Below are 7,380 nucleotides of genomic sequence, written 5' to 3' on the forward strand. Positions count from 1 at the left end.
AGATGCAGGTTGTTGAAGCCGAGCAGATTGTTGAGGTTGAGCAGGTAATGGAGGCTGAGCACATGCTGACACTGACTCAGTTGCTGGATGCCTTGTTGCTGCAGATGATGAGATGCTTGTCACAGGTAAAATGCCTTCACTGCTTTTCTTAGTCGGCTGTTTGTGAGAAAAATAAATGTAAATTCCAATGTAATACACCTCCACATACTTGTCATGACCATAAAAATTCAAATTTAAAGAAGGATAATAACAAACTGCTGAAACCATTAGACCTAGATAACTGGAAAGAAGAAGAAAAAAATCTTTCAAATGGGTAAAATATTTTTGATAGCTATGTATGTTACTGTTGTTATTGTGCTGATTTAATGTAATCAGATGGTTCATTCTTTGTCGAAAATTACAAGGACTTCTTGATATCTATTTAACAGGAAAAGAGCTTCAATTGAATCCATGGGACAAACCTGAACACTGCAGCACACAATTCACTTCCCCAAACAAACAAACAAACAAACAACAACAACTAGAAATGTCGCTATGGCGACCGGTATGCCTCTGCCATAATGCATCGTTCTCCTAATAGGTCTATAGTACAACATCTTGACAATGTGTGATTACAGTTTCACATAACTGGCAAAATATTAGAATGACAGGTTTGTCACAAATGTGTTGAATGTTCACTTTCCTTGAACTAGCTTTAATTGGATGGATGGCTATACTGCCTAAGAGTGCAGGTACAATTGTATTTGGGGATTTGAGAATCTTTACTTGACTTTTGACACTTTTATAAGTCTATGCATTTAGTAACTTTCAAAGTATGGAGAAAAAGTGTAATTCATGTATTAAATACTACAATTTTTGCATTCTTACTTGGCCTTTGACCCTGGACCTTAGGCCCTATGACCCTAAAATTCCCGAAAGAATCACCGTCAGGTAGAACATGCATTAATCTGTACTAAGTTTCATGATGATATCTTGAGTCACTTTCGAGATATGGAAAAAAAGAAGAAGTGAAATTTAGCACTTTCACTTGACCTTTGGGCAAGAAACTTCCTAGAAAATCTCTATTGGGCAATATATCAAGTTTCAAGAAAAATCTTGGAAATATTGCAGAAATATGAGGGAACAAATGATATTTTGATTTGACCTTGATCGTTGACCCCTGACCTTTGACCCATGATCCCTACATTCCCTAGATGATCACTGCTAGTAAGTACATGCATAGATGTAATTACATTCTATGAAGATGCCGTGAACCATTTCCAAGATATGGAGAAAAAAGGGTGAAATTTCAACATTTTAACTTGACCTCTCACCTTTGAACTTTGACCTCATAATTCCAAACTCTCTGGAGAATCTTTATTTGGTATCACATGTTTGCATCATGTTTAAAGAAAAACCTTCAGGCATTGCATAAGGGAAAAATAGTGAAATTTTTGAGCCATTTGACCTTGACCTTTTGACCTTTGACCTTGAGCATGAGCACCTAAAAGTTAATAGGCACAACTTCGTTCACTCATGCATGATATACATACCAAGTCTTATTAGGATGCCTCAAAGGTTTTTTTTTTTGTTACGCTGTCCACAAAATTCATGACGGACAGGACGGACGGACGGACGGAACGACAGACAACCTGAAAACATAATGCCTCCGGCGACACTTCGTGGCGGAGGCTTGAAATTGTAGGCTGAGGGTCAGAATTTAATTTCAAAGGCATATTTGGAGCTTAGTTCATAACTGAAAAAAAAAAGCATTTAAAGACAGACTAACACTAAATTCATGTCCACTCCGAGGTACAATCACTCTCATCTCTCTGATACATTATTACAGTCCTGGGCTGAAAGTCATACCAAAAGTCAAATTGTAATTTCAACATTCAAATAGTTTATTATGTAGAATCGCAATAACACATTTTGGACAAGAACTTGATGGTACAAAAAGATTAGGTCTAAGGCATGACTTCTAATATGAATGACTTCAAAATTGGTACAGTTTAGTGTGCACAAAGTATTTCACCAATTTCAATATATGTTTTATTTGGACTTTTTTAACTGACTTCTATTCTTTTTCATCATACATAATATGATCTAGAGGCTGCAGCTGAAATTAGACTTTCTTCACTTCTTTCCAATATTGCATCACTTTAAATTCCCCAGCAAACAATCTCTGAACCTAATATATAATGTATTGGACATTTACAACAGTCTGTATGAACTCTGCATCACATGTACAGCTATGTTTTGCAAAACATGAGGATGGAAATATTTAATCTGACAACTCAGGGGACTTTCTGGGTGTTATTCCCCCCCAAAAACAAAAACAAAAACAAAAACAAAAACAAAACAAAACAAAAACAAAAACAAAACAAAAACAAAAACAAAGCAAAACAAAACTAGAAAAGCACTGTGAGCGCAGACCTCCGCAAAGCATGCAGCTCATTTCCACCACTGATCTTGTTCTTCCATCCACCCATATGTACTTATAGCATTGTGTGCTGAATGTCGCCGGATTTCCCAATATAAAAGCCTTTGTTACGTCATAAACCCTCAGCTGCATGGCGAGCCTAGCCCTAGCAGAAACTAGACCACGCACTTTAGTGCGCGCATGTAAACCTCAAATACGTGCAGCCTGAACTCCCAAGTTCATTGACCCTACCTGTCAAAATATAAAAAATCCTTCATAAATTCCCCCACAATTCTCGGATCACTACCAAAAGTTAATCGTTTGTTACTTGTGTCATTCTAAACCTTTCCTGCAAGTTTAATCCAAACCGTTAACTACTTTTTGAGTTATGTTGCAAACGGACAAACTAACAAACAAACAAACCATAACGAAAACATAACCTCCTCCCTTGGCGGAGGTAACAAAAAACAAAAAAAAAAACAAAAAAAAAAACTCACCTCGTGGTAGGGCCTATTGATGTTTGCAGACCAGCACAGCTCCAAACACACCAACAGCTTGCTTCTTCAGATGGAACCATGAAGGTGGCAGGCGTCAATCCTCTGTTTCACCTCCTTCCACTTTTTTTTTTCCACCTGGTGATTGGCCTACACCAAACCGATATTGTCCTCTTGCACACAATCTCATAATATGGTCTCAACAGCTGTACGGCTTCCCAGTCTTGGTCATTTTGCATGCTGAACTGTAGTAGTCTGTAGACAACAGAAGAGAAAACGGTAGAAGGTTTGACCTTTTTAATAGCATACTTATACTGTCCTGAGTTACTCAGGAGCGGATCCAGGAATTCCATAAAGGGGGGGGGGGGGGGGGAGGTGTAAAAGTACCGCTTTGAAATACAGCTCAACTCTTTCTACATTTCAGTGCTTACTGAAGTGCTCCTTTTTTTAACAGTTACCCATGATTGACTAGACAACATACTTTCTATCCTGTCTTACTGCATGTGAGTGTATGTGTTGTGCGTGTGAGTGTATGTGATGGTGTCTTGTTTTATCTACTCGATTTCACACAGAATTATTTGTAATGTAGCCAAATATTTTCCTGTGTAGGCATCCTACTGTATAAGCACAAGATGCTTTGAAGGCTGCCTGGCTCTCATCGTAAATGCCACTATTATTATATTGTATGTTTTTGTGTTTTATTTTGCTGAATAAATAGCCTAAATTGGCCGCAATCAATTAAATGAATTCAATAATAATAGTTTTAACAATTTATTGCTATCATTATCATCACCGTCATCATCATTGTAATTACTATTCATGGCATGAGAGAGAGGGACTAGACGAGAAACAAAGAACAACATACGAGATACCAAAAAAAGAAATAATAAGACTAGAGAAGAAGAAACATGTACAATTATGTATAAGGTATGCTGAAATGGAAGTTTACCTTACACAGAACAGAACATTGATGTTACACTGTATGTGAAAAGAACTGTGTTGACAAACATACTTGTAGACATACTTGTCATACAGAGAGAACTACATGTAGTAGAGGCTAGATTGTATTATGACTTTGGGTGACAGATGACTATCAGCCAGCTTACCACGACCATACTCAACCTTCAAATTTGAAGTGACAACAATTTGATTTTGTCACTGTAAGGGATCACCAACTGGCTAATTGTATAACTTCCTTTACCTCATCATCCTTCCTATTTCTGTTAACATTACCCTGGCCTTGTTTCATCTCAACCATAATTCTCTTCACCAATGTTCTTCTCTCTGCTGCATTTCTGTTATTAGTGATAACATTTCCCTTTAACAACTGTTCTTAATCTGTTCGGAATAGTTTCTAAAGCTAGGGTCCCAGACCCAGCTCTCCTCCTCTGTCGTCATTATAATGAGACAAAGGACAGAATGTAACATTCATCAATCAACCACACTTAATCTACAATATTAGACTCCGGTGACATATAAATTGTCTGTAGATTAGTAACCCTACTTGTCATATACCGGTCATAGAGAACTGGTTGAGGCTAGACTGTGTGACTTTGTGCGCAATGCTAAATGACAATCAGCCAGCTCGTCACCCTTGTCCTGACCTAAAAGTCAAATTAGTATTGATAGTAGTGACAACAATTCGTTGTTGTTACTGCCACGTGCCCAAAATTGGTAGACCCATCATCTGCTTTACTTCACCTACTCCAAAATTCCATTTACAGTGACAGCATGCCATATAAAAGCCTTGGCCATAGACACGCTGCATTTACATCACAACGCAGCAAACACTGCACTGGCACTTTTGAATTTTGGTTAGGTAGTAACGTTAGAGTAACATTTTGTCATCAACCTCGAAATGTAGTGAGGACAAAACTAAATCATGTTTCAGTTTCAGTAAATATAACCACAGTAGATTAACTCGATGAAAGACGGAGTGGTTTAGATTCTACAATATCCGATTTGGGAAATAAATTAAGAAATGCAGAGACAACCTGGCCACTGGCACTGCACTGGCACTGCCACTGTATGTACGCAAAGCACGACATTAAGCGTTGACGCGTGCTTGAGAAAGTAACTCCAACATCAACATTTCCTCACACATGCTCTATTATTACCCGGGTATTTCCCCACACACGTTCAATTAGTATTATGAGATTCTTACTCACCTTTACCTTAGAAGGAAGTAACTTTTCTCGAACTGGCATTCGCAAGAAACATCAGACAGAGGTTCGACCGATCCACCTGCCTCACCGTGCACCACCACCGCCGGGAACCGCCGCCGCGCCGCCGGCCGGCGCTCGGCGGCCAGGATTGTCGAGAGTTCGCTCCAGGTTTCGAGTCTCGCGCGTGTTGGTTGCGCGAGAGAGAGCGACGATGATACGAAGACTGTAATTTACATATGCAAATACAGTACAGTGATGCAGCCATTCACGGGCGACGGACGTATCCGCATGCGCAGATAAGGTTTTGACACAGGGGCATAAGTTCGGAAACGTTAGGAAAGTGTTAGGAATGTTAGGAAAGTGTTAGGAAAGTGTTAGGAAAGCGTTAGCAATGTTAGGAAAGTGTTAGGAAAGTGGGTGCCGTCCAATCCCCTCAATCTGCCAGCAGAACCAGGGCATAATGGACTGCTTGGAGGGGGAAAAAGAAGGAAAAAGGAAGGGGGAAAGAGGGGAAGAAGGGGGAAGGGAGGGGGAGAAAAAAAACCACGGATTTCTACAAAATATACTGAAAAATACTTGGTTTTCTGTATATAATCATTCAATTTTGGGACCTTTGACCTTTATAATAGTCAGGTCAACTTGATACTTACAAATACTGACTAGACTTGCACCCTAGAGTGAGAAAAATGGCAACATATTTCAGGATCCTACTTCAAAGCTTTTAAATCTTAACCTTATTTTACTGCATCTTCCACGCAAAAAACAAGTTTTTGTAGATAACAGATGAACATCCACTCACACGTAACTCATGACAATTCAGACAAACACCAAGCCATGTATCGTCCTCGCACACATAAATATTACACTCTGTCATTAAAATGTTTTTTAAGTGTATTAGTTCTAGAGTTTTACTTCTGACCTTTTACATTGTTCAATTTAACCAAGTACTTGACAGGCATATATCTTTAGCAGATGTACCCATGTTTTGCGGACATAGCTCGAAGTTGTGGAAATTCGTTATTGAGAGCAAACAATATATAACACTAAATCGGAGAAAGTTCATAGACCATCTGACCTTTGACCTAGTTCCTAGAATATTTACCAATATTCAAACTTGAGCAGAATCTTCAGGTGATATGCATGTGGTGTTAATGTGTGGCTATCGTAGCTCTCAATGTGGAAAGTTATTGAGTGTACACCACAATGTGTCCTTATATTGTTTCAAGTGCTTATTAAGTAAGTTCACCGACCATTAATTCCATTAATTTGACCTCTGAATTTGTTGGACTTCACTCATATACAACTTGATTGGCAGTTTTTATTTATTTAGCCTACCTAATTTGTGAGTTTGGTGGTCATTGCTCAAATCTGAAAAAAAATATTGATGAGTACACCTCAATAATAACAATAATGATAATAATAATGATAATAATAATAATTAGACAAATCTGTATAGCGCAGCTACTATGTAAATATACTCTACTGTGCTGTGATGTAACAGAGCTCCTGACATTGTTACTGATTAGACACACACACACAAAAATAAATAACAAATTAATCAAATGCTTCTGAAAAAGGTAAGTCTTTAACAAAGATTTGAAGACAGCAAGTGATGGGGCCTTCCTCATTTTCTCAGGTAATTTATTCCAAAGTTATGGAGCAGCACAGCTAAAGGTACAATACCCAAAAGTTACTTTTGTTTTACATGAGATTGCTTTAGAAGCAACTTAAAACTCTTGTGTACTTCGTAAATTATGTGAATATGAATATGATTTTATTAATATTAATTCTGATAGACAACCAGGTGCTTGACCATGCAGTACTTTACATATAACAAAATCTTAAATGCAATTATCTGCCTTACTGGCAACCAATGTAACTTCAATACTGTGAGTACCTTGCCTATGAGGAAAAATTTTTCAACCATCTGACATTTGAACTTGTTCGACTTTGACAACCACATTTTGAACTTGATTGGTATCTTTAGGTCATGCACCTGTGATGAGTTTGGTAGTCAAAGCTAAGCCTAAGATCTGTAGAAAGTTACAGAATATACATCAATATTATGAGTATAGTGCTTATCAGGGCTACTTCACTGACACATTCACTTTGACCTTTGACCTAGTTAGACATCACTCATATTTGAACTTGACTGGCATGTTTAAGTATGTAGCTGTTGTGTGAGGATTTATGGTAATAGCTCAAAGTTGTGGAAAATTGGAGGAAGATTGGGTGGTATAAGACTTAAAGGTGCAACACTTCTTTCTAGAAAAGGTCTTATCCGGGCTGGGAAGGCCCTTTTCAGGGCCAAACATATAAT

The 7,380-nt window shown here is 38.1% G+C and overlaps 1 long non-coding RNA gene across 1 annotated transcript; it reads right to left on the minus strand.

Moving 5' to 3' along the window:
* On the minus strand, positions 1-5,131 carry LOC139734511 (uncharacterized). Its single transcript, XR_011711163.1, has 3 exons — positions 5,064-5,131; positions 2,899-3,150; positions 1-156 (listed from the first exon to the last, which is right to left on the minus strand). It is a non-coding gene; the product is annotated as an uncharacterized lncRNA (long non-coding RNA).
* Positions 5,132-7,380: the final 2,249 nt, after the last annotated feature.

This window comes from Diadema antillarum, unplaced genomic scaffold (assembly GCF_040938485.1).
Source record: "Diadema antillarum isolate AM-2024a unplaced genomic scaffold, OU_Dant_1.0 seq00000531_RagTag, whole genome shotgun sequence".
Classification (NCBI taxonomy): Eukaryota; Metazoa; Echinodermata; class Echinoidea; order Diadematoida; family Diadematidae; genus Diadema; species Diadema antillarum.